The sequence below is a fragment of the Falco rusticolus genome, chromosome Z (genome assembly GCF_015220075.1).
Source record: "Falco rusticolus isolate bFalRus1 chromosome Z, bFalRus1.pri, whole genome shotgun sequence".
NCBI classification, from domain to species: Eukaryota; Metazoa; Chordata; class Aves; order Falconiformes; family Falconidae; genus Falco; species Falco rusticolus.
Window position 1 is genome coordinate 3486126 of NC_051210.1, and position 25437 is coordinate 3511562.

Consider the following 25437-nt stretch of genomic DNA (forward strand, 5'->3'; position numbering starts at 1 on the left):
TCTGTCAGGATGCTTTCCATGCAGCACAAGAGCTCTCAATCCCCAGGTATAAGAAATCAGGAAAGGATTTCTTTTTTTGTTGGCAACCAAAAAAGCAAGGAAGTCAAGAGACAGGCATGGATGAGCCGAGACCAGCAATCAGACTAAAGGGCAAGAAGGAAATGCACTGGCAGTGGAAGCAGGGACAAGTACCCTGGGAAGACTGTAGGGATGCTGCCCAGTTGTGTAAAGATGGAGTCAAGATGACCAGGGCACAGCTGGAGCTGAACTTGTCAAGGGGCGCAAAGAGTAAGAAGGGCTTCTGTAGGTATGTCAGCCAGAAAAGGAAGGTCAAAAAACCTGTACCCACACCAACGAATGTGGCTGGCAAAATGGTAACAATGGAAAAGAAGGCTGAGGTGCTCAACAACTTTTTGCCCCAGTCCTTACTGGCAGTCTTTCTTTCCACATGTCTCAAGTGGATGGACCTCGAGGCAAGGGGCTGGGGGAGCAAAGTTCCTCCCACTGTACGAGAAGATCAGGTTTGAGACCACCTGGGGAACTTGAACTTACATAAGCCCATGGGACCTGACAAGTTGCACCCCAGAGTCCTGAGGGAACTGGCTGATGTAGTTGCCAAGCCACTCTCCATCATATCTGAAAAGTGATGGCAGGCAGGTGAAGACCCTAGTGACTGGAAAATGGGAAACATTGCACCCATTTTTAAAAAGGGTCGAAAGGAGAACCCTGGGAACTACCAACCTGTCAGCTTCTTCTCTGTGCCTGGCAAGATCATGGAAAAGATCACCCTAGAAGCTATGCTAAGGCACATGTAGAACAGGAAGGTGATTTGAGACAGCCAGCATGGCTTCACCAAGGGCAAGTCTTGCCTGACCAACCGAGTAGCCTTCCATGATGGAGTGACAACATCAGTGGGTAAAGGAAGAGCTACAGATGTCATCTATCTGGACATCTCAAAGGCCTTTGACACAGTTGTGTCCATCCTGTCCCATCCCCCCAGATCTTTCTCTCTAATTTGGAGAGATATGGATTTGATGGACAGAATATTCAGTGGATATGGAGTTAGCTGGATGGTTGCATTGAGACCATCAAGTGGTCAACAGCTCAATGTCCAGATGGAATTCAGTGATGAGTGATGTCCCTCAGGGGTCCATATTGGGACCAGGACTGTTCAATATCTTTACCAGTGACACAGACAGCGGCATCAAGTGCACCCTCAGCAAGTGTGCAGATGACACCAAGCTGTGTGGTCTGGTCAACACACTGGAGGGACAGGATGCCATTCAGAGGGACCTGGACAAGCTTGAAAGTAGGCCCATGTGAACCTCATGAGGTTCAACAAGGCCATGTGCAAGGCCCTCTACCTGGATTGGGGAAACTCCCAGTATCAAGACAGGTTGTGGGCTGAGGGGATTGAGAGCAGCTCTGCAGAGAAGGGCTTGTGGGTACTGGTGGATGAACAATTGGACACAAGCCAGCAGTGCACACTTGCAGCCCTGAAAGCCAGCTGTGTCCTGGGCTGCATCTAAAGAAGCTTGGCCAGCAGGGCTTGAGGGAGGTGGTTCTGCCCCTTTACTCTGCTCTGGTGAGACCCCGCCTGGAGTGTTGCATCCAGCTCTGGAGACCTCAGTACATGAAAGACATGGACCTGTTGGAGCAAGTCCAGAGGAGGGCCACAAAAATGACCACAACACTTCTCCTATGCGGAAAGACTGAGGCAATTGGGTTTGTTCAGCCTAGAGACAAGGCAGCTCTGGGACACCTTCTTGCAGCCTTTCAGTACTTGAAAGGGGTTATAAGAAAGATGGGGACAGACTTTTTATCAGGTCCTGTTGCAATAGGACAAGGGATAATGGCATTAAATGAAAAGAGGGTAAGTTCAGACTAGATAAATGAAGCATTTTTTTATGATGAGTGTGGTGAAACACTAGAACAGGTTTCCAGGAGAGGTGGTAGATGCCCCACTCCTGGAATAGCCAAGATCAGGCCGGACACAGCTCTGAGCGACCTCATCTAATGGAATATGTCCCTGCTCATTGCAGGGGAGGCTGGACTAGGTGACCTTTAAAGGTCCCTTCCAACCCAAACTATTCTACGATTTTATGATTCTATTACAAGTAAACTAAAAGTTGACTTTATAATATTGTTGGTCTTCCTTCAACCATTCCTTCCAATAAATAGTTGTGCTGTGGTCTAATAAAGGTATTTTTCTGGAATTTATTTATAGAATTATGAAATTAAGTTCCAGTTCTCATAGCTACCTATTAAATAGTGTGTGATTATGTATTCCTAAGATATATTGTGTTTACCAGTCAGAATAGTAATATGTAGGTTATCAGAATGACTTAGCAGTCAGCTAATGGTTTAGCTGAAATGGTTTAACATCATATATTACTCATATTATAGAGGTCTAGCAGCTCAAACTCATTATTCTACCAAAACCATAAAAATATTTCACTGCATTATACTATGTACTGGCATTTAATGATGGCTTGCAGGCCAGCTAGTTTGGACATGGGCTCACTAGAACAAGGTTCAGCAGTCAGGAAGTTCTAGTGGTTGGTAACACCAGCCTACTTTGGCCCATAAATTTCAGTGCTACAAAAGATGGTAAAAGCCAGTGAAATTACTGTCAACAAAAAAAATACAATTTCTGAATAGACTTATTCTTCTAGTAAGACAAAAAATTAAGCAAATTACCTAAACAGTTAATTCAAACACTCAGGTATTCCCTGAAGTCTTTGCTTAAAGTAAAAATTAAATAATAAATAAATCCACAGGACTGCATTTTGTGATACTTTGTTAAAAGCAGAGAAGGTGGTCAGTGGCATCATCTAAAGGGGAAGTTTAACCTCTGCCTCTACAGTTTCTTTTTTTATAAACTGCTGTATAAACTGAAATAATTTCATTTATTTTTTCGTAACTTTAGTATGTGTCTTACTGTACACATTCTTATGGGTCTTATAATGTATGTTTCATATCAACTGCTAATTGATTTCTATTTTGTTATAGTAACAATAATACCGTAGTCCATTTTGACTCAGTATGTATTTTGGGTAACTATGAAATGCAATTTGTATACTTTTGGCAGTGCATATATTTGCAGTGTCAGCTTAAATAGTCTTTCCTGTTGAATAAAAGTATATTAAAAAAAGATGTATGCTACAATTTTTTTTTTTTCTTGGTGATGGTTAACGTAATTTTGATACCTTTTTCACCTTTCACTGCATTTTGCTTTCCCAAATTTAACATACTGGCAACATTCTGATGATGGTGGTTTTATAAAAGAATAGATGTTACTCTTATAGTCTAGATGTAGTCAGTGTTTCTAGTTTGTTTTCTACAGGAAATATTGAAAATTTAATTAGATCATAGAAGTAAAGCTTTATGTTGCAAAGCACCGAAAGAGCTTATGCCAGAAAACAGAAGAATTTTCCAAAGCCTGAAAAACTTGTGAAATAAAGATGTAAGGCGATGAACAGATTTGAATTCTCCACAGGTAAATGCTTGAGTCAAAAGCATGATATTTTTGCTTCTACTATGTAATGAAATACAGGGTCCATTTTTTTTATTTTATTTGACAGGCCAGAGAAAATAATTATTACTTTGTGACAACACACCGTTTGTAAAATGAAAAAGGCGAATGTGTAAAAGAGTGTGCTCTATGTTCAAGCAGAATAGTAAATAAAAGCCTTTATAACATTCTTAGAAAATGACATTTGTTACTAGAAAAATACATGCTTGCGGTTTTAGACATTGTTCTTTGTCATTTTAAAAACTGTGTGTTGCCATATGGATGGGACATCCCATTGGTCTTCATTTGAAGAAAATTACCTCTATCCCAGCCAAAACCCTTCACTCCTTCATGGATGCAAAACACTGTATGTGATGGGTTTTTAAATAAACTCAGAACTCCTTGCCCAAAACCCCAAAGAGAGAACTGCCTATCACACTTTTTTTTCCAAGCCAAACTCCTATGCTAAATAATACAGTTCAAAATTTGAGACAGGGGGAAAAAAACCCAACCCCAAACAACTCCAAACCAAATTTAAACTATTGTCCTAATACAAAAAGATTTACAAGACTGGTGCCAAAGCAAAGGAGACAAGATTTAATATTTAGGCACATTGGTTTTAATGGTGAAGTAAACCCAAGGAATCAAGAATGTTAAATTATTAATGGTCTTTGTTTTTCACATTAAAGTGGTTCAAATGATTGATTTTTTTTTGTTTGTTATCCATTTAACTTGATAAATCAAAGGTAAACTTTTTTTTTTCTTTTTTTTTCTTTTCTGGGGCAACACAATAAAATGAAGAAAATTAAACTCGCAAAACAGCTATAGACTTAGTACCCACCTTATGCCCACCTGCCCAAGCCCGTGGTCACTTCACTTTTTTGAAATATGGAGGACATCAAACTAAATACTCTATTTGATACAAATGTACTCAGCCCTCAAACTTAGAGAGTATTATGTGCTGAATTTCAATAAGTATCTGTAGATAAATTTGTTCCAAAAACAAAATTAATGTTACCGGTTAAGGTACAACCTTATGTCTACAAAATTAAAGCTATACTACTCACACAGCTTTAAACACGTTCTATTTAATTCAGTGGCAAATTATGAGTCTTTGGGCAGAAGTAACTGGAAAAAATCCAATACTTTCTCAAATGTAGGGCAAGGTCAGAACATACAGACCCTCAGCCTAACATAAGATGTCACAATCTACTTATCTAGATTCTTGTATTGACATTGAAGAAAAATTCTCACCATGAAGTAGGAATTTAAAATAGGTCAGATTTGCTTAAGAACTCCTGGTCTTTCTCTTTGACTGTAAAGAGAAGCTTTGTGACTAAGTCAGTGTCCACACCTATATCACAGATAGTAAAGGTGGGTGAGCTTCACCCTGGGGGTCTGAGCAGGCTTGTACATAAGAAAGCCTCTAACTTACTACCACTCCTTCCATAGAACAACCTCTTCTCTGGACACATCCTTTGTCCACCCTCCTTATTGAATGAACAATCAAAAGTCACAAGCATACTTCCATGTGATGTATAGCCTACTGTGTATTTTGGCCTGATAGCAGAAGTGTATGAGGACGAGTTCTTTCCTGTTGTCTGCAGCAAAGAATTAAACCATAATTTTGTTTTCCTGTAAGTCCACAGCCAGGAGGTGGTTTACTATATACATTTTGTTACAGACATACCCAGACATTTACTATTCAAACTTTAATGGTGAGCCTACACATATTGTTGTTTCATGCAAATTGTTTTACCTACAGTTCAACCTGAAAGAGAATCAGCAGAACACAGCAACATCTGAAAACAGGACTGCACTTTGTTAGGTGTAGTCAATGCTAACAAATACTGTGGAGTTCCCACAGCTTGGGAGTTTACTGTCAGCTTATAAACAAAGCAAGCCCCGGGTTATTTAAATAAATGGACTGCTTAAGAACAGCCAGATCAGTCAAGTGAATCTATTGAGTATAAATCATACTATGATACTTCTTCAGAGAGACCTTTCCATGAACTATAAAAAAATTTTCTTGGAAACCTATATAGCACAGATCTAATTAAAAAGGATTTTATTTGAGGCTAATTTTTTTCAGAATAGACTAATGGTTAGTATTTAATATGTATGAGTTTTCATAGAGAAAGCCCCAGATTCCAACCAGAAGTAGACTAAAATAAGACTTTGACAGACTTTAGGCAACTGTCTTTAAAATTACACTCCAAAACCATCACTTCAGCTGCCAGCTAACACAGATGCACCTAGGTAAAATCAGATTTGATAAGAAAATGCTTGGTTAGAAAATGTTTAACCTGTCATTTTTGTTTGTTGGATTTTGTTTTGTCCAGAAGTTCCTGTCCTGGGCACAACTTGCTTCTTCCTAAGCTAGCTAGCTTCTGCTAGTGGGGCAAAGCAACACAGAAGGGACACTGTTCAAAAATAAAATGCACGGGATATTTAAGTACTTATAATGCTGGGATCCTTGAAGAACAGTTCCTTCCTAAGACAGCTTGTGGCCACGAGCCTGGGCCTATATTCATATGATGCACCAATCTCACTCTGGAAACGATGTTTATTTTTCTTCTCAAGATTCAGGTATTCAAATTCACATTTCCACCACCTGGAAGAGAAGCCAACCCACCACCCTACAGTTTTGGGCAGCTGGATCACCTCCAGCCTTGGTGAAGTTTGCTCACTTTGCAGAGAGAAACGGAGATCTAGTGGATACCCTTAGGATGGGTAAGTGAGAGGTTGTCTCTGTAGATATGTGCTTTGGAAATTCATCCTAAAAAAGGCAATCAGAAAAATTTCACACTTGCTCAACCATAAGACTATAGACTTAATGGCAAAAAGGTAGCTCTGATCTAACTTACTCTGGGATCATTCACTTCAATTAAGCTGTTGAAAATTAATTATGCCATTTCCACAGCAACCGTGCCCTGAAGTGACTGTTTAAATTCATCCACCCTCAGGATGGACACTAAGGTCACATTCATGCATGAGCATACCTTGATTTTATAACTTGACTTTAATTCCAGTGTAAAATACACCACATAAATTCTTAGGCATTGTCCTGATTAATACTCTTGAAATGATATCTAGTTGTCAAGTGTCAGATGACAATAGTACGTAGTCCGTATTTTTGTGAATAAAATAAAAACCATGTTAATACAATCATTTTTATTTCCAATTCTTCAAGTAGAAGAAACAGTCAATTCCAATAAAAATTTAAATATTACAGTTCTGAGGTGGAATATCTAAAATAATTGTCACTGTCCAAAACAAGGACAATTTTTCAGGCTGTTCAGAAAGCGAGTCAGAAAACTGACTGAAGGCAGTTGAAATACCTGGAAGACGCTGGCTGCACAGAACTTAGACAAGGTTTTGAGGCAAAGTGCTGGATAAAAAAACCCCACCAGCAGCTGTGAACAAGAACAAAAATTTTGGTTTTCTGCAGTGCTAAACAGCATTTGCTTGGCTCTCTTCTGTTGCTAGAAAGAAGCTGATCACTCTGTGAATAAAATCTGTGCTAACAAAGTCTTCAGAAGGAATTTATCTTATTTTTCCTTTCTTTCTTTTTTTTTTTTTTTTCAAGAAAAGGTTAGTTTACAGTTCAGATGAATAGACTTAAAACCCAGGACACAACATAATTTCAATGTCCCTTTTAATTTAGCTGAGAAAGTCATTCAGCACAGAAATATGTTCAATTTAATTTTGTCATAGATCTTTACATCCCTTGAAAGGCTTTTTTTTTTTTTTTTTTTTTTTTCCCCGAAAGCACTGCATATGTCTTAGTAAATGTAAATTGAAATAGTATTTATATATACCAAAGTTTCTTTGGGAATTTTATAGATTTTTTTTTTTTTAAAAGTATCAGGTCATTATATAGAATAAGAGTATTTAAGGTCATGTGGTATAAGTGAGTTGTTGAAAAATATTACTTACAAATATTCCACCAAATTCTGGTGGTTTTGATTTTGTCTTTTGTTCAAAGCTTGCAACTACTGCTAGAGAAAACTCATCTACTCCTCTAAATTCTTCCACAGAGAAACAAGTCAGCTTTTTTAGTAAATATCTGGACAAATTTATATCACAATTTTCTACTAAAAAAAAAAAGAGATAATGCAGCAACAGAACAATTTTAGTTGTTAAATGCATGTGAAGGAAACATTTCTTCATAAATTGAATATGCTTTAGCTTTCCCTTTGGCAGATAACTTCAAAATAACGAACAGAATAAATTCAAGTCAGCTACAGCCTGGAAAGAATGTATGTGAATCTTTTTACATATAACTCACATTTTAGCTTTTATGACAAAGGAGAGGATATCAAGCTCGTTTAATCACTTATAGTAATTTTACACTTTTGTACCATTGAAAATTGTTTTATTCTTGATTCTCTTTTGTCTTCTTACATTCTCTGATGTAATTTCCATTAATAATATGGGATAGCCAAAGACAACTGAAATTCACTGTATTTTGGAATATGTAATTTATAAATGTGGCCCTAATAGTTATATTTAGACCTCTTGCGTTTGTTTTGTCAACACAATTTCTGAATAATTTATAGAAATATACATTCCAGTAGGACTTAAAGTCTTATGCTTTGAAAGATAAGCAATGAGTAGTGAAACCAAATAGTTGGCAAATGGTATTCTTTGTTCACCGTTTCTGTAAATATTTTTGCTTGCCAAATAAATACCTTCTGTGTTAGTATTCTCTTTTCCTAAGCAAGTTTAAGTAAGTGGACATAGCTAATGATTTGGATATTCCATGTCAATTATGCAAGCTGGCTCAGTCAAAGCCTAAACCTTGTACAGTGCAAAGAGCATGTGAAATCAGAGAGGGCAAAGGGCCTATAACTCTACATACTAACAATTCAATTCCCAAAATGGCAAAATTCCCCAAGATAAATTCTTATGACACTGAATTTTCAGATTAAAATGGGAAAAAAGAAATTAACATAAGACCCTCTATTCCAATGAAAATAGAATCAAATTAAGACACAGAGGATAGCACAGAACACCAATCTTACAAATGTAGAAACAGTTTTAGGTTTTGCAATAATTCTTATTGCAATCCTCTTGATAGCTCTAGACAGACATATTCGAACACGCTCATTTTTCCTTATTCACCTGATCATTTCCATGAACCCTAAATCTGTAGCTGTTTGTGTTAGCAACATGGGTTGCAGAGAGTATTTGACTTTCATTACTGTTAGGAGTTATCTCTGATTCAAGTTTGCAGTGCAAATAGAGGGGCCTACAAATTCATTTTTATAAGCATTCTGAATCAGCTGCTTAACATTCTCTCTCACTGAACTTGTCAGAGATCATTTTTTAGAATAATTGCAAACAGGATGGTGACAGATGAAGATCTACAGAAGTTATTTCATTTAAAAAATGGAAGATTGTGGGTCATTTTTCATTAGCTATATGTTTTTACTTAAAATACATGACAATATCTATACATATGAGTTTTCCCTACAGTTTAACCTGTAGAATTGACTTTAGACTGCCTCACCAACTTGAATAGATTTTTTGTTGATAATTAGGTTGTCTCACATGAATCAGACTAGAAAGGAGGGAAGCATTGCACTGATATAATCCAAATAATCTCAAATAAGTAGCAAGTAAAATAAATGAATTGTAATACCAGTTATTGTAGCTTTCAGTGAGGAACAATAAAGAAATAAATATACTGAATGACTGACCCAGAGATGAGGAAAAAAAAACCCAACCAAACCACAAAACAATTCCTTTTGAAAACTTATAGTATAATAAAAGATGTATTAGAATATTTCATTCTGTAGAATCTCTGGAAGAAAGATTCACTTAAAGATTATCATATTAAACTCTGAGAATTTTGCCTACAGTTTATGTACAATTCAGAAAGGAAAAAGTCTGCAGAGCACATTGATATGCTTCTTTGTTCTCACGAGGTAGTGTAAATTTCTGTTATGTTTGTTGGGAAAGTACTTCTTGCTGGGACAAAGTCACCTTTGCTGGGACAAAGACAAGTGACACCTTTCTTAAGTAGTAGCCCATTGACCAAGCTTTCACACCAAGTAGGGGTATTACTCCCGCCCAGGTGTATTCTCTGCTTTTCCTTCATCTTAAATATAGTCTTCAAGAGACTGTTTGCACTTAAACTCAGAGAATATTCTCTGCTATAACAACCATCAACAAAAAATTCTTCATAGTAAGAAAAAAACACAACACTGTGATTAAAGCCACAAATATTTTTCCCCATTACGTATTATTGGGTCCTGTTAAGGAAACATGTTGCTCTCAAGAACAACAGCAGGAGATCTGGCTTGTAGACAGAACTCTGTAGGTCTGCTAGAAGAACAACACCCCATTCTCCAGTTTATTATATAGCAATGAAGAAAATGAGAAAAACCACTTACCAAACCTATTCCTAAGAAAATGCAGCCATGAGTCACAGAAGAATTGTTATGAACTAAGAAACAATGAGTTATCATGAAGTTACAGAGTCTAATACGTCCAATTTGTCTGAGTCTGAAGACCACACCAAGTAATTTGTATTGACTTACACAGGGAAATTAAACCAGTAATGCTGCAAATAGATAATTTGACAAGTAGTGGTCCCTTGGTAAACTTGATCTTCCTTCCAGTTTTCCCTCCCCTTAAAAATTCAAATGCCAACTTGTGGAAAAAAATGAGCAACTTAATGCAGAAACCAGGGCAGGCAGCACAGTAATGAAAAACAGCGTTGCTTTGCTTTTCCAAATAAGATTATACATTAGAACAAGTAGAAATCAATATTTCTTTATTTCTGTATCAGTAAAACCTGTTCTCTCTTAAGAAGTGTGTTACTGCTACAGAGAGAAATTAAAGAGTCCAGAATCCTGGAAAGAGGTAAGACTTGAACACTACTTATTTACATATAAAGTCCGATTTTTCACAATGGCAAGGTGCAGCAGTACTTTCTGCAGAAAGGCGTATGTGACCTCAGAGCATGTATGAATATTAGTGCTCCACAATAGCACTGAAATGATTTATATACTACCCTAATGTAAATATGTCTAAATACGTACAAGTATGCTATGCAAGGCACAGACTTACTTGGGCAGAGACATATGATTGTCCACGTTACGTAGCTCTGATCACCCTCCTTGACATGAGGGTTGTTCATGCCTGCCAGCACTGCCCCAGGGCCAGGCGTGACTTCAGACACATCTCTTGCCAGGGACCAGGGGACAAGATTTCAGGGTAGAATAAAACATACAACAGAAGGAAACTAAATCCAACTTTTTTTGCATCCAGCCTCTGTAAGAGAAATTTCAGTATGCAGTATACAGTAGAGTTTTGGCAGACAGTCAACATAACTTTCCTTTTAAAGTCCACTTAATTATACAATATCATCAAGGGTATTTTACACCATACAGTAACAAGCAGTTCCAGAACTTGCATCTTTGTGAAATGAATCTCAGGAGAACTGCAAGACAGGGCAACAAGGTGAGATGGCCAGTTTTCTGTGAGTAGCCTTAGCTATCACAGAGAGGTGATGGAAAACTAAGAGACTTCAACTGAAAGTGCCACGCTTAAGCAGTGAATTAGTTTGGATGAAAGAGTAAAGAATGCATAACTGGCTTATGAGCATCATCTGTATCTTAGAATGGCTTTTGTTCCATCTCTAACTTATTTCCTCCATAATAAGCAGAATTGCTTCTCCAACATAATGTTTTTTAAATGCATGCTTGGGTCCCTGGTTTTGGTTAACAGAACAGAGAGTTTATTTTCCTTTAACAAAGTATATCCTAAATAAAAGTTTGACTTCTGCAAGCCTATCCTACAGGAATAAAATCTGAAATTCATGTGAGTCATTCCTTAAAATTGTGTTAGCGAACTGGCAGCATGCTTCAATAGGCTTGGACAAAATCACAGGGAAAAGTAAACACAATGAATGTTTTTTGGACAAGAGAAGACAGCAATCTTTTAGCATTGTTACTAATGAGAAGGATACATCAAGGGAAAAGAAATTATAGAAAGTTATTTTTAGCACACACACACACACCCCCCTACCTTTTTCTTTTTCTGGGACCAATGTAAAGATTCCACAGTGTACAATTTTTCCATGAAACAATGAACTATGTTCTAACAGAATTCAAGTTTTAAAGTCAAGGGAAATATGCACATGTTAAATAGAACCACTTACACTTTGTTTGTAGTACTGCCTCATGTCATTGCTTAACAAAGCTCAGTCTAAAATTAAGGTTTATTAAAAGAATATAAACTAATATGAACGATATTATACAGAATAGTAACTGATACAGAGTTCTATTGATCTGTGTTGGTTTTTGTTGATATCTTTTATTGCTGTTAAAAAATCAGGAAATATTAACACCTCAATAGCTAAATTCCATGATAATGACACGCAAGGCCTTTTTTTTTTTTTTTCTTCTATTCCTTATTCTGGAATTCTTGACATTACATACTATATTTTTCAGATACCACTTATATTGGAGTTAACTGAAAAAAACAGCACAGGTACGTTTGGAAAATAAGTAGTTACTTGCTTACATTTTCCCCTTTCTCTCTGTAATTTTATTGTTATTGAGATGTAGTTAACAGTTTGCCCAAAATGTCTGATTGAAGCAACATCCTGGAATAGCTATTAGCAACAGCAGCTTTTCTCATACTGCGTGTGGACATTTATTCTGTGATTTTTCAGTGACCTTCCTGACTGTTAGGAGATGAATTAGGCTAAACTGTATAGAAGTTCGCCATTTCATTTTGTGTTTGTCAGAAAGAATGGAGTAACAGCATAAGTGTGATGCCAGGTAGGGTAGGAGGAAAAGGTGATTTTTACTTTGGAAGCAGACTGATTTCATTCATTTGCACTCCAACTCCCATGTTGACACACTTGCAGACACCATGACACATGTGTGCCTAGCTACTGAATCATCCTTATGGATCCTGGACTCCTCTTAGGTGTGCAGTCACCTTTGGATATGTCTTTTGCGTCCTTAGGGAGCTAAGAGCCATCAGTGCATCCTTTCTTTTCTCTCTCAACTTTGGTCTTCTGGGAAACGATGTCTAGAGATATCTGTTGATATATCAGTGGTCTTCTACTACTCTCTCCCATGCAATATAATGACTAATATCTTGCAGTCTTTAGACCCTCAATAGTCCTCTTGATTACTTTAGAAGTATATGTGAAAATTTACAAGGAAAACTAGAACATAGCTGCTATGCATCTATATGTGTACATTCATTTGGCAGCCTGAAGCCTGACATTAAAAACAAACAAACAAACAAACCAAAATACATAAATCAGAGGTCCAGAAACTGACAGAGCTCTAGAACTACTGTCCCAGAGCAGTCAAAATGGCCTGAAAATTATACCAGCTCTTGCATGGTTTTCTTCATTTCTGTGTATGTAGCCCGTTACCATTGGTCCAGGTTCTTATACCTGCAAGTGCCTGATGCTTCCTTTAAAGGATATTACCTCTTTTAAGAGTGTGGAATAGCAGGGTTTTTTTGAACTTACTACACATACTGTGATTTAAATTCTCACCTTAACCTTATTGATAGTTTTGTGGTGCAGTTAAGTCCATTACAACAACCTGAACCTGCAATCCAAACTCTGCTTGACCCATACACCCTCCTTGTCTTCAAATGATGCCTCCAGAGCTGCTGAGCAAACTTCTTCTGAGAGGGATGCAGAATAATTAATTCGTCACAGTATGTAGAGCTCAAGTGTGAAATAATGATAAAAAGAAGCAGAAAAAGCATACTTTCATATTGTGGCACTTTGATAAGTTATCCATAAAATAACAAACATGAGGCCTTGTAAGAGCTGATACAAGAAGCATGCCGTGTTTAAGTTTAAAATGGAAAAACTACACAGAACTGTGAGAGGGGAAAAACAGGAAAAAAAAGAGCAAAATAGATGTAAGTCATATGACTGGGGTGTTGCTGTTCCTTTGCAGGAACTTTGAACACATTTCATCATATTCCCCAGAACATACTAGAGAAAGCTGAACGTATATCACACTAGCCAGCTCCTTTGTGCTGACCATGATGGTCTCCAGCAAACGGTTGAGACAACTGGATATCCAGCTGAGGATGTTTGAAAAGCTTTTCACTAAGGCTAAAAACCATGAACCTGTACATCAAAATGTGTACATACATTACTGTCCCAGACTGGCTTTACTGCCTAAAAGGCTGTAAAGGTACACCAGAAATATTCACCATATAGCTGTGAATTATCGGCAGGACACATACACAGTTCTTTGCCTGTGATGTTAAGATCTTGGAAGACAAATCAGTTTGCTGTAAAAAAGCCAATCTTTCTGCATTTCAGAAGCAACTAGGAAGAAGCTCACTACACCAAGTCTGCAGATGTCCTTTGGAGTGTGACTGTTAATTAATGAGCATAACATGGGATCAGATAAGTTATCATTAGAAGCAGTAGCAGGCAGGTGATGAAGATGAAGAGTCACAATTTAATTCAGTTTCATCCTTTGTCAAATCTTATAGCTGTGTGAAACTTCAATAAACAAGTCCTATGCATCTTCTCTGTTTATAGGCACTTTACGTGCTATTTCACCATGAAGCAGTGCATAGAAACCTCTTGATAACTCAGCTGCATAGTGTCTGTATTGCTTCTTGGTATCTTTGTTCTTCAATACAGGCAGTTTCTTAGTTTCAGAAAGTTTATCACATTTTTCAGTGATCTGAAAAAAGAGTGACTACTTCAGTTTTCACATACTCCTACACTTCTTGCATTCTGCCTCTTCTTTTTTTTTAATATTAACTTCATTTATTTCAAATCAGGCTTTCTTTCTCCTTCCTCTGCTTCAAACTCTGTACTATAAAATGTGTTCTTTTCACTTTAATTCTTCTTCTGGTCTGTAAGTATTTTTATATAATCATAAAAAAGAAATGTCAGTTTGGGGAAAACAAATAATTGTTTTATATACCAGAGCCTTTATTGCTACACTTGCACTGTCCCAAAAATTAACCAAGGAGAAAAAACTGCAGAGATGAAATTATGTACCTGAAAAGACTAGGTAATTTTAATAATTTTAGGATATGTTATTGTAAGACATTTCTTCTGGATGACTTAGGATGGATGATTAAAAATCAGCATAGAATTTTATTCTTCTAATTTTTAAATTATGCAGCAGGTGGTGGGGATGAAGAGTAATAAAGAGAAAAATAATCTGTATGAAATGTACTGTGAAGTTTTGCATGCTTATGAAATTAATTGACATAATTTTCTGCAACAGTATGGAAACAAATATGCATAATACTTTAATAGCACTCCTTCAGCACTTTAATACAAACGTTAGAAAAAAAGTCCACATGGGCATGGAACTGTGTCTTTATTTTTCTATCATATGCAATCCTACCTGTACTTGTTACTTGTTTAGAAGTACCTAAAAAGTGGTTGCCACTGTGCCTTGCATGGGAGACTAAGAAAAAGGTGACCAGCAAGATAGATATATTTGACAAACAGTTCAGCCTTGAAAAAGAAACTCCATATGATCAGTTCCAAACATTAACTCTCTGACATTTCTAATGTGATTTCTTCTAGAGATGAGACCCAGAGGCATCAAAGTGGCATCTGAAACACGACAAACAATGTAGTCCTGCCTCAGAAGTGAAGTAGCGGCAGAAAGGTACCTTAAAGAGCATAAAATAGCACTTGTTTCAGCTTCCTGTGAACATGAAAGAAGCAGTCTGTCTTTGCTGCAGGCATTAATAACAACACACGAAAGCCATTATACCCACAGTGCATTAAGAAGGCATATAAAGAATGGTATAGCTAAGACTTTCTGGCTCAGTGGATTCTAAGAAACCACTGGACTGTACAATGTTCGATGGACACCACTACCAATTGCCAGAGCTGAGAGTATCATGCACACAAAATAGCCAGAAATACTATTCAGCAGGCCAGTTTTGCAAGATCTATATTTTTTTTTCACTATTATTTGCTTCACAGAGAACATACCATGTTTACATACCTTGTTTAGACTACATCATCCTTATGTAATTTCCTCAGCTGCAATATATTCCATTTACATAAGTAATGTGACAAAAGCTGGACAAACATGCACTTTTGATAGAATTATTTTGTTTCAAAAAAATGCTGAAGCAATGAAAATTCACTTTCCCTGTACAGCACAATCATAATGGCATCAGCATAGCTTGCAGTGGTAAATTAACAGCTAGTTATCTTTATCCTGATTTTTTTTAGAATATTTTTCTGCAACCATCAAAAGGCCCCTATGGTATCCCTGATTAACCACTGATTAATATAATCTATGCTTATTTTAAGCCTTTTTCCTTCTATTTATAAGTTCTTCCCATTATTTTAAGCCGGTAAAGAAAAATGGAAGACCATCTAACAAGACACAGCTAAAACCACATGAAAATCTATGCTAATGAAAAAAAAATCTATTTCTGAAAACGTAAGTCTCTCCTTGGAACTGCTAATTGGCAATGCAAAAAAGATACTTTGTTTCAAAAAATAGACTGAATTGACATTGGTATGTTAATTTATTCAATTAAAAATGGTCAAATATGCATTCATGGGGCTTAGGGTTAACAAGTATGGGTTGTATTTCACAGTCAGTTAGAAACTTGACAAGCTGGGCTCAAGGTTATTTTACACACTTTTTGTACACAAATATCCATCCCCTAAAACTGAATTAACCTCAAGGTGGTTTTCCTTGCCTAAACTGAGAAAAAAAGAAATCTTCATTTAGTCTGCTAGTAACATCATTGCACTCATTTACCACAAAACCAAAACTAATACAAAAGCAAACAAAACACTGCTGCCTCATAATGACTTATATTCTTATTTCTAGTGTATTGATAAATGTTTAGTTTTGAAAAAATAGTTTCTTACTGCTAACATAGGAAGCTGTATGAACAGTGAACCCCTTGCAGTCTTCTTTTATTCTCTCCTAAGACTTTTCTTCTTTAGACAAATTAATTCATATTTTTAAAAAATGAAAACAAAACCCACAAAGATGAATAAGGTAAACTCCCAACAGCAATACTAAGTAAATACAATATGGAAAGTTTCCTAGTATTTATATTAGATGTTGGAATTTGAAAGCTTCCGAAACAAAATAAATTTGGACTTGGTAGAAAATTTGCAACTGAAAAAGGGCTTCTAACTCTTCCATTTTACATCATCTGGTTAATGACAGTTTCTGAATTATTTCTCGTTTCCAAAAATGTAGTCACTGCAGTTCAGAAGAGATGCATCAACGAAGGACTGTAAGCTGCTTATGGCAATTTCTGTTCCATCTGTGACTGATGTTTACAAGTAAACAAATATTCCCACTCCACTGGGGATCGAAAGCAAAGTCTGAGTATTTAGATATTTCTATGTTGGATCCTATTAAATTTATAATATCTGAAATTCAATGTTTACCTTCTTTTAGATGCTCTCTAAGTCATGTAGTAAGTGTAAAGAGGTAACACTAACTTACGTAACAGCACCTAACAAACTGGATTTCAACTGCTGACTGAAATAGTCACAAAAGTCCATTTAGATGTAAGAAAAAATAAAAATTAAATAGAGCTTAGAAATATATGTTAATAATGAATCAGTTGGGATTTACTAACCTGACCAATAAGCACAGAAACTGAATATTGATTTGGTTGAATTTCCAAACTACTTTGCACCATTTACATTTTTTTCCTTTTAGCTGGGTTTCCTACTACTAATCTGGAACAGGAAAAGTCAAGCCATTTCAAGCAGTTTCTTCCAGATGTGTTTGGGTTTTCCTGGCAAGTTAAACTCGCCCTGGATTTCTAAATCAGTTGATGCCCCTCTACCCCTGAGCACCTGCAGCTCAGCTGCTGCCCATGCCGTAGTCCCAGCCTGGCCATGGCTTGCCTGGAGTTTGTGAGCACATTCCCAAACTTTTCTTGCCAAGTTTGTGAGCAGTAGTGTCATGGTGCACAAGCCCTCTCGTGCAGGTGCCTACAGCTGCAGTGAGCCTGCACCCTGCAGCTGAAGTGGTCAGAGGTATCTGCTAAACTTACTGTGTCTATGACACACCGCAGCTCTGGGCCAGTGCAATAAAAATCCAATCTTTCCCTTGAAAGCTGAATCAACTGCGTTTCCAAAGCAACAGCATAAAAATGTGCAAACCAATCTGTCCAGGAGAAAAATGTTGAACACAAACCTTGTGCACTCCAGTCTAAGAACAAGCTGGGCAAAGACCTAGAAACAAATATCCCTAATCTGCTGGGACTTCAGATGAGAAACCAGACACCTACAACCAGGAATTATTTTTCAAGACCTGGGGTTTTTTGAGCCACTTCAGAGAAACGCCAAGACAGAGATGCTCAAGGTGCTCAGCATCTTTTATAAAGAAGTTTAAATATTACATGTAGATATTACTAAAGAAGTTTAGATATCTGCATATGTGCCAAATACACAAAATTACCTGAACAGCTTCTGTACTTTGTTCAGATGTTTAACTGAAAACTGATTCTTCAGCCACTGCTTCATATCAAAAGCTAGAGTGAATGAAGACTGGATATCACTGAAGTATGCCAAAAATATTTTTGAATGGTAGCTCCACAAAATATGTCTAATAAATCACCAAATATATGTTTTATTCATAATTAGCATTTTCCTATACATTGATACATTTAAGTAAGCAAGAATGAAGCATATCCAACCATGAAGGATGATGATGAAATATTTTACAGATTTCTTTTTTCAACCATGGTATTAACTCTGTACGACTTTAAGAATACCTCGATGAGAGCAGGGACATGATACTGGAAAGTTAAATAGAAGTTCTACTTATCAAATACAATCTTTTGTTCCCAATTCTTACACTGTCAAAGATTAATGCTATAAAAACCTATTGAAATATGCAGTGAGCGGGTTAAAATTATTCATTCTGAAGAGCATTTTTCTCATTGCTTGTTAATGAAAGAACATCTGTTCTTCAAAAAGTGAGTATAATTGTGACAGATAGCACTAAGTGTATTTCAAAAATATTTCTTGCACCCTGTATTATTTCTAATGAGTTCCACTTACACACCAGTGAGTTTATATATAAAAAAGACTAAAGAATGCTTACATAATGATACATTTGCAACTAGCTCATATATACATATGTTTGCATGCATATATGTTATTTATAAATGCAATTAATCAGATGTGTCAGTTATCAAAGAAAGCATTCTGGTTATATCAACTCCCTTTCCTCTTTCCTTTTGCTGTCTCTGCCGTTATTGACTGAGAAATTAATAATATTCCTTTCGCATCTCTTCTCCCCAGTGCCCAAGCTTGCTGGATGACCTGCCACAGATCAAGAACAATATGTAGTACTTCAGATGAAATGTGGAAGCAATGCAACACTATTTACACAGTAAAAATCAAGTATGAAACAAACGTTATTTAAAATTATATTCTGTGTAAAGGTAGGGAACTTACCAGTTTCAAACTAAATAATAATTTAAATCACACAGTAAAGGTCCTTCTCACACCAGAAAAAAATGTCCTTAGAAGAAAACAATCACAATAAAATGTAAAGCTATATATCATCAAGAAGGGAAATGTGAAAATCTTTTGCATTTCTTCTAAATGAAAGGGAAGTAATTTGAAGAAAAAGAATACATGATAATGGTAGATGGTTTAATTATTTGCTTTGCTGAGGAGATTTAGTACATGTAATAGTTATGATATCTAAAATACTAAACCACAGGGCATCTTTAAGATTCATATTAGGGAAAACCCACAAGCATAAAAATGTCTCATGTCTGTCCATGCTACAATCACAAGGCATGTCTTCTAGCTGCATACACTCAATAAATTGCTTTGCTCATCTTTGCTTATGATGAAACAGTCCTGAAAGACCAGAGTAGCACGTTCAAAAGAAACACAAGACTGTCAGGAACTGGAATCAAATCCGGAGAAAATGCTTGTTGTCAGAAAAAAAAAAAAAAAAAAAAAAAAGGCACCTAGATTACAAAGCAAATTATAGCCCTGAACGAGGACAGTCACGCATAGGGTTGTTAAGGGATCACCGCAACTGGAGAGGTACTGCCTTGTCAGATTTGGAACCAAGTCTTTATATAGATAACCTCGGTCCCAGGAAGCAAACAGAACAAACCTGGGGAAACATTGCCTTTCATAAATTTTCTATAATTGCCAGTCATCCTTTATCTCTTAATCAGAATTCAAACAGATGAGCAGTACTTTTCTGTATGTGCATCATTAAATCATATAAATGAAACCCCCAAAACAGGCATTTAGGGATCAACATATGTTAACTGAATTTCATATTTTATCCAAAATTATGACAATCAGTCAAAATAAAAGGTTGTGTACAATGCTTAATTCAGAAAAGCACAAATTTATTGTATCAAGGAAATGCTGAGTGCAGGCCAATTTTGTATGTATTCATCTCAGGTAAACTTCAGATTCCAATTTTTTTTTTTTTTTTTCTCAGCAAGTGAAAAATATCTTTTCACATACAATTTTATTTTCCACACATTGCAAGAATTATATTGTCATAGCATGAATTTTAAAAAAATATTTCTTTTTTTTCCATATTTTATTTTTGCCATGCTCTGAAACTTATGCTGAAATACAATTTCAAATGTGCTTCTGTATTTTCTTTTGATAACACAATTATAATTTCCTGTTCACAACACATAGTGTTGGGGTACTTCTAAAGTATATGTAGAAATATATTCATATATTTAAAACCAATACTGCATATAACTGTAAATTTATATTAATCATGCCAGGCTTTATAATCTGTGAGTGTTACAAATAATTAAGAAATTAGTCAGTGTTTGAAAGCTCTGCTTGACTGAGCTTTTATGAGTTTTTACATGTATTTCTGAGCTCTAATCTGGTTCCTTTGGAAAAAACTCTCATGTAACCTTCTGGCACTTTAGAAACAGAGGGACTTTCATTACTGTCTAGTTTTGTCCTTCTGTGTCATTTTTTTCTCCTTTGATGGGAACTGGAATGGACTACCTAAATATTTATGACTATGTGATCAGGCCTCCTGCTAGCACTCCATTTACCCTTTAGCACTTAATCAGGATCGACATATTTAAAACATCAAGTCTGAATCTTGGCTTTCCTGTAGTCAAAAGATATTTTTCCATAGATCCAAACAAGTTCATGACTTCATCCTCTGAGGCTAGCTTCTTCGAAAAATGTTCTTATGTTATTTGCTAGCAGACAGTTGTTACCAAACACTTCAGATACAACAGGGTTACCAAGGACAGTGTAAACAACTCTGGAAAGCAGTGCTAGGATGACTTTTCTTTTAATTGCCAGCTAGTCCTTTATGCCTCTTTATAACTTTCTGACTTCAAATTTATTTTATTTATTTGTTTCAGACTGCATAACTATTATTCAAAATAAATTCAAAGTAATCACTTTCATGTTATTCTACTACTCTAACTCTGGCACCTATTTTTTTCCTTAAATTTTCATATCATAAATTACTTTCTTCCCTCTTTAATTTTATTCCTGTAACCCCATCTGCATACAATCAGGGCCTTTTACATAAATTAGGGACAGATGAGGAAGTAAAGAATGTTATATTTTATAAATTCTTTACTAAGTATAGCTCTTATGGATACTGACAAATGTCTTCTGGTTTTCTGAGCATTTTGAAATTCTAGCCATGAAATACAGTACACACCAATGGAGACGAAAAAGCCTGGAACTTCATTTATGCAAACTCTTGAATTTCAGTTTAGTTTAAATTTGATTTCAGATCTTAGATGTAGACCAGAAAGAGGTTTTGACACCTGGACTAGATCTTAAAGCAGAGATGTGCAATTTACTTTTTGCAGTCTGGGAGTATCAATAGGATTTGAAGTGTACAAGTCTAAAAGCACCATCTGCAAGTTAATTTAATAGATTTCTCATTAACAAAGATAAAAAATACACAGTCCATTATTAATTACTCCTTTATAAATTGGCATTTTTTTCTCTTTTTTCCCCATAGAGAATTTCACATACGTATAGAATTATTTTCACATACACTGCATTAGCTATCCATTGCATTTATAATATACATCACGACTTCTGCTTTGAAATGATCTCTTCAGTTAAGCTCTTAATGAAAAATCCATGTCTACTGCCTGATGTCTACATCAATATAGTTCTGGATTTTAGAAAACTGGTATCAAGGAACAAAAAATCTGGCGAGAAGGAGGCTCAAGGTGGGACCTTATTGCTCTCTACACTTACCTGAAAGGAGGTTATGAGCCGGTAGGGTCAGTCTCTTCTCCCAGATAAAAAGTGACAGGACAAGAAGAAACAGCCTCAATTTATGCCAGAGGAGGCTTACATTGGATATTAGGAAAAAATTGTTCACTGAAATGGTGTTGAAGCATTGGAACAGGCTGACCAGGGAGGTGATGCAGTCATCATCCCTGGAGGTATTTAAAAGATGTGCTTAGGGACATGGCTTAATGGTGGTCTTGGTAGTCCTGTGTTAATGGTTGGACTTGATGACCCCAAAGGCCTTTTCCAACTGAAATGATTCTATGATGCTATTATTCTATGAAAAGTAGTTTTAGAAAAATCATGATGTTATTCAAGAAGGTGACGTATAATGAATTAAAAATGTAGGTGCCTTGATAGAAAATCATAATTCGTGATTTCTTTGTAAATTGGAAAAAAGAAATCAGTAAATCGAAAAAAAAATAAAATCAGTGAAATTAACAGAATTTTTTGTGCTCGTCATATAATCTGATTTTGCTTTTCACTGATCTTAACCTTATACAAAACAGCCAACAATTACATTTTAACTTAGCCATTTTAAAAATCAGACATGTCAGATTGCATAGCTCAGTCTTGTCACACAGAACAGGCTCTGTACTTCTAAAACAGACTGTTACAGATACCTGCAGATGCAAGTAGTATGTGATTCCAAGTGAACAACAACCAAATTTTTTATCCACAAAAGTTTTATGTAGCAGCATTTGACCTGTTTTGGCCCCAAAGAAGAAAGAACAGGAAGGGAAGGATGTGAAGGGTTGTTAATGTTCTGTGTCAGTGTACAAGGCATGGAGATTAGGTATGTTAGAGAGGAAGGTCAAGGAAAGTGAGAAAAAAAACCAATTGTGGTAGTTGTTAGCCTGCCGAGTATAGAACATGGACAGTATAGAACATTTGCCATACAGTAAATCTGCCGGTGCCCCTTGTAGCTGATGGCATAACCTCAGCCAGTGGCGTGGAGAATGAATTTATGAGTTCAAGAAAAACCTGTAGACCCAGTAGCCAATTAAAAAAGATCAAAAACTATTTTATGTGAGGCATAGCACCCATCTTCTGTATTATTTTAGGGATGGATTTCTGACTGCTAGCAACTGAAAAAGCTGACCCCTAATTAACCAAAAAAGCTGAAAGACTAATGACCTTTGCAGACCTTCATGTTGTTTGTTTGGTGAACAAGGACAAGTATAGTTTTGCTCATATGAAAAATATCATATAGCCCCCCATGAAATTATCATCCTTTCTGAATAGAGGACCAAGAGGAATATATTTATATAATTTTGCTAAATTTTTCAAAAGTAAAGGGTATCTTGAAGCTTCATTAAAATAAGAAATATCATCAGATTTACTATGAAATAAAATTTTAATATTATTTACACTAGCATGAATTTTATTTATAATATTTATGGCGGTTTATGTTCAAAATTTCTCAGGGAACTATTAACATCTTTTCCCTAGAGCTTTTGATAAATAACATGGTATAATACTGTCTTTAAAATTCTGAAAAGACAGCTATGAATTCAGTGTGGTGGGTTGACCCTGACTGGATGCCAGGTGCTCACCAAGCTACTCTATTACTCCCCAACTCAGCAGAAACGGGGAGAGGGAGGAGAAAAATATAAGAAAACAAACCCAACAAACTTGTGGCTCAACCACACACAAATGGAAGTGAAGAACACGAAAGATGTTATTCTCTAAGTCCCATCAGCAGGCAATGTTCCCGGGAAGCACGGCTTCAGTATGCATTGTGGTTGCTCCAGAAGACAAAAGTCATAAATAACAAATGCCCCCATTCCTCCTCCTTTCTCTTAGCTCTTATATCTGAGGAGACGTCATGTGGTGTGGACTATCCCCTTGGTCAGTCTGGGTCAGCTCTCCTGGCTGTGTCCCCTCCCACCTTGCCCACCCCTGGCCTACTGCTGAGGGGAAATGGAGAGCCAGCTTGGGTGCTGTGCTGGTGCTCTCAGTGGTGGCCAAAATGCTGGTGTGTTCTCACCACCTTTCTAGCCACCAACACAAAGCACAGCGCTGTGAGGGCTGTGATGGTGTTCAGCCAGACCCAGTATGTTTAGTATTTCAATGAAGAGGTAAACTGAGATGAAGAGTGAATTTCTGACACTGTTTCCTACAAGATCCTCATAGGTAAGCTAAGGATGTGTGGGTTAGATGTTTGGACAGTGACGTGGTTGAAGAACTGGCTGAACGACAGAGCTCAAGAGGGCTGTGACCAGCAGCACAGAGCCTGGCTGGAGGCCTGTAGCTGGCAGTGTTCCCCAGGGGTCAGAGCTGGGTCCAGCCCTGTTCAACTTGCCCATCGGTGACCTGGGTGAAGGGACAGAGGCACCCTCAGCAGGTTCCTGATGACACAGAACTGGAGGAGCAGCTGACACACCAGGAGGCTGCGCTGCCGTTCAGCGAGACCTGGGCGGGCTGGAGAGTTGGGCAGAGAGGAGCTCATGATGTTCAACAGGGGCAAGTGAGGGATCCTGCTCCTGGGGAGGGACAGCCCCGTGCACCAGCACAGGCTGGGGGTGACCTGCTGGGGGGCAGCTCTGCAGAGCAGGACCCGGGAGTGCTGGTGGGCAGCAATATGCCCATGAGCCAGCAGTGGGCCCGTGTGGCCAAGGTGGCCAAGGGGGATCCTGGGGGGCACGAGGAGGAGCGTGGCCAGCAGGCTGAGGGAGGTGACGCTCCCCCTCTATTCCAGGTGGGTTTGGAATGTCTCCATTTGGCTGCCCAGTTCAAGAGCTACTGGAGAGGGTCCAGCACAGGCTACGAAGCTGATGAGGGGACTGGAGCATCTCCCTGATGAGGACAGGCTGAGGGAGCTGGGCCTGTTTATCCTGGGGAAGAGGAGGCTGAGAGGGGATCCTAGCGACCTGTACCAATATCTTAAGGGCGTGTGAGTGCCTAGAGGATGGGGCCAGGCTCTTTTCAGTGGTGCCCAGTGACAGACAAGGGGCAATGGGCACAAACTGCAGCCCAGGCAGTTCCACCTGAATACGAGGAAGAACTTCTTTGCCTTGGCGGTGGCAGAGCGCTGGCACAGGCTGCCCAGAGAGGCCGTGCAGGCTCCTTCTCTGGGGACATTCCAACCTGCCTGGATGTGATCCTGTGCAACCTGCTGTAGGAGAGCCTGCTTCAGCAGGGGGTTGGACCAGACGATGTCACTTTACTTTCTACTATGATAAAAACTGTTAGAAGTATCTTAACTAAGATAAAAATGCATACCGTTGTAAATACATATAGAAGCATTATATTTTATACAGGCATACCCAAACATATGCAGAAAGCATAAATTAACTTTATACAGTGCAGATATTTGCAAACATAGTAAGAATTCTAATTCCTTTTTTATAGTGCTCTTTTTATCATCAATGCCCTATTGTTTAATACGTGACTACAGGGCCAAATATTAAAATAGGCTTTTGAGGTTTTCTGTTACTTTCTCTGGTTTACAAATTCACATTCTGAAAGGTGTTCCCTCTTTTCAATCTTCTTTTTTATTTTCTACACAAATGTCTTAGAATAGAGAATAAGACATTACACTTACCAATTCAGCTACTCCTATGCTGTTGAAATGAATAGCTAAATCACCAAAGTCTATGGCAAAAAAATCCCATTGATTGAGAATAACACTTTCCTCAATATTCTAACAGTAATCTCT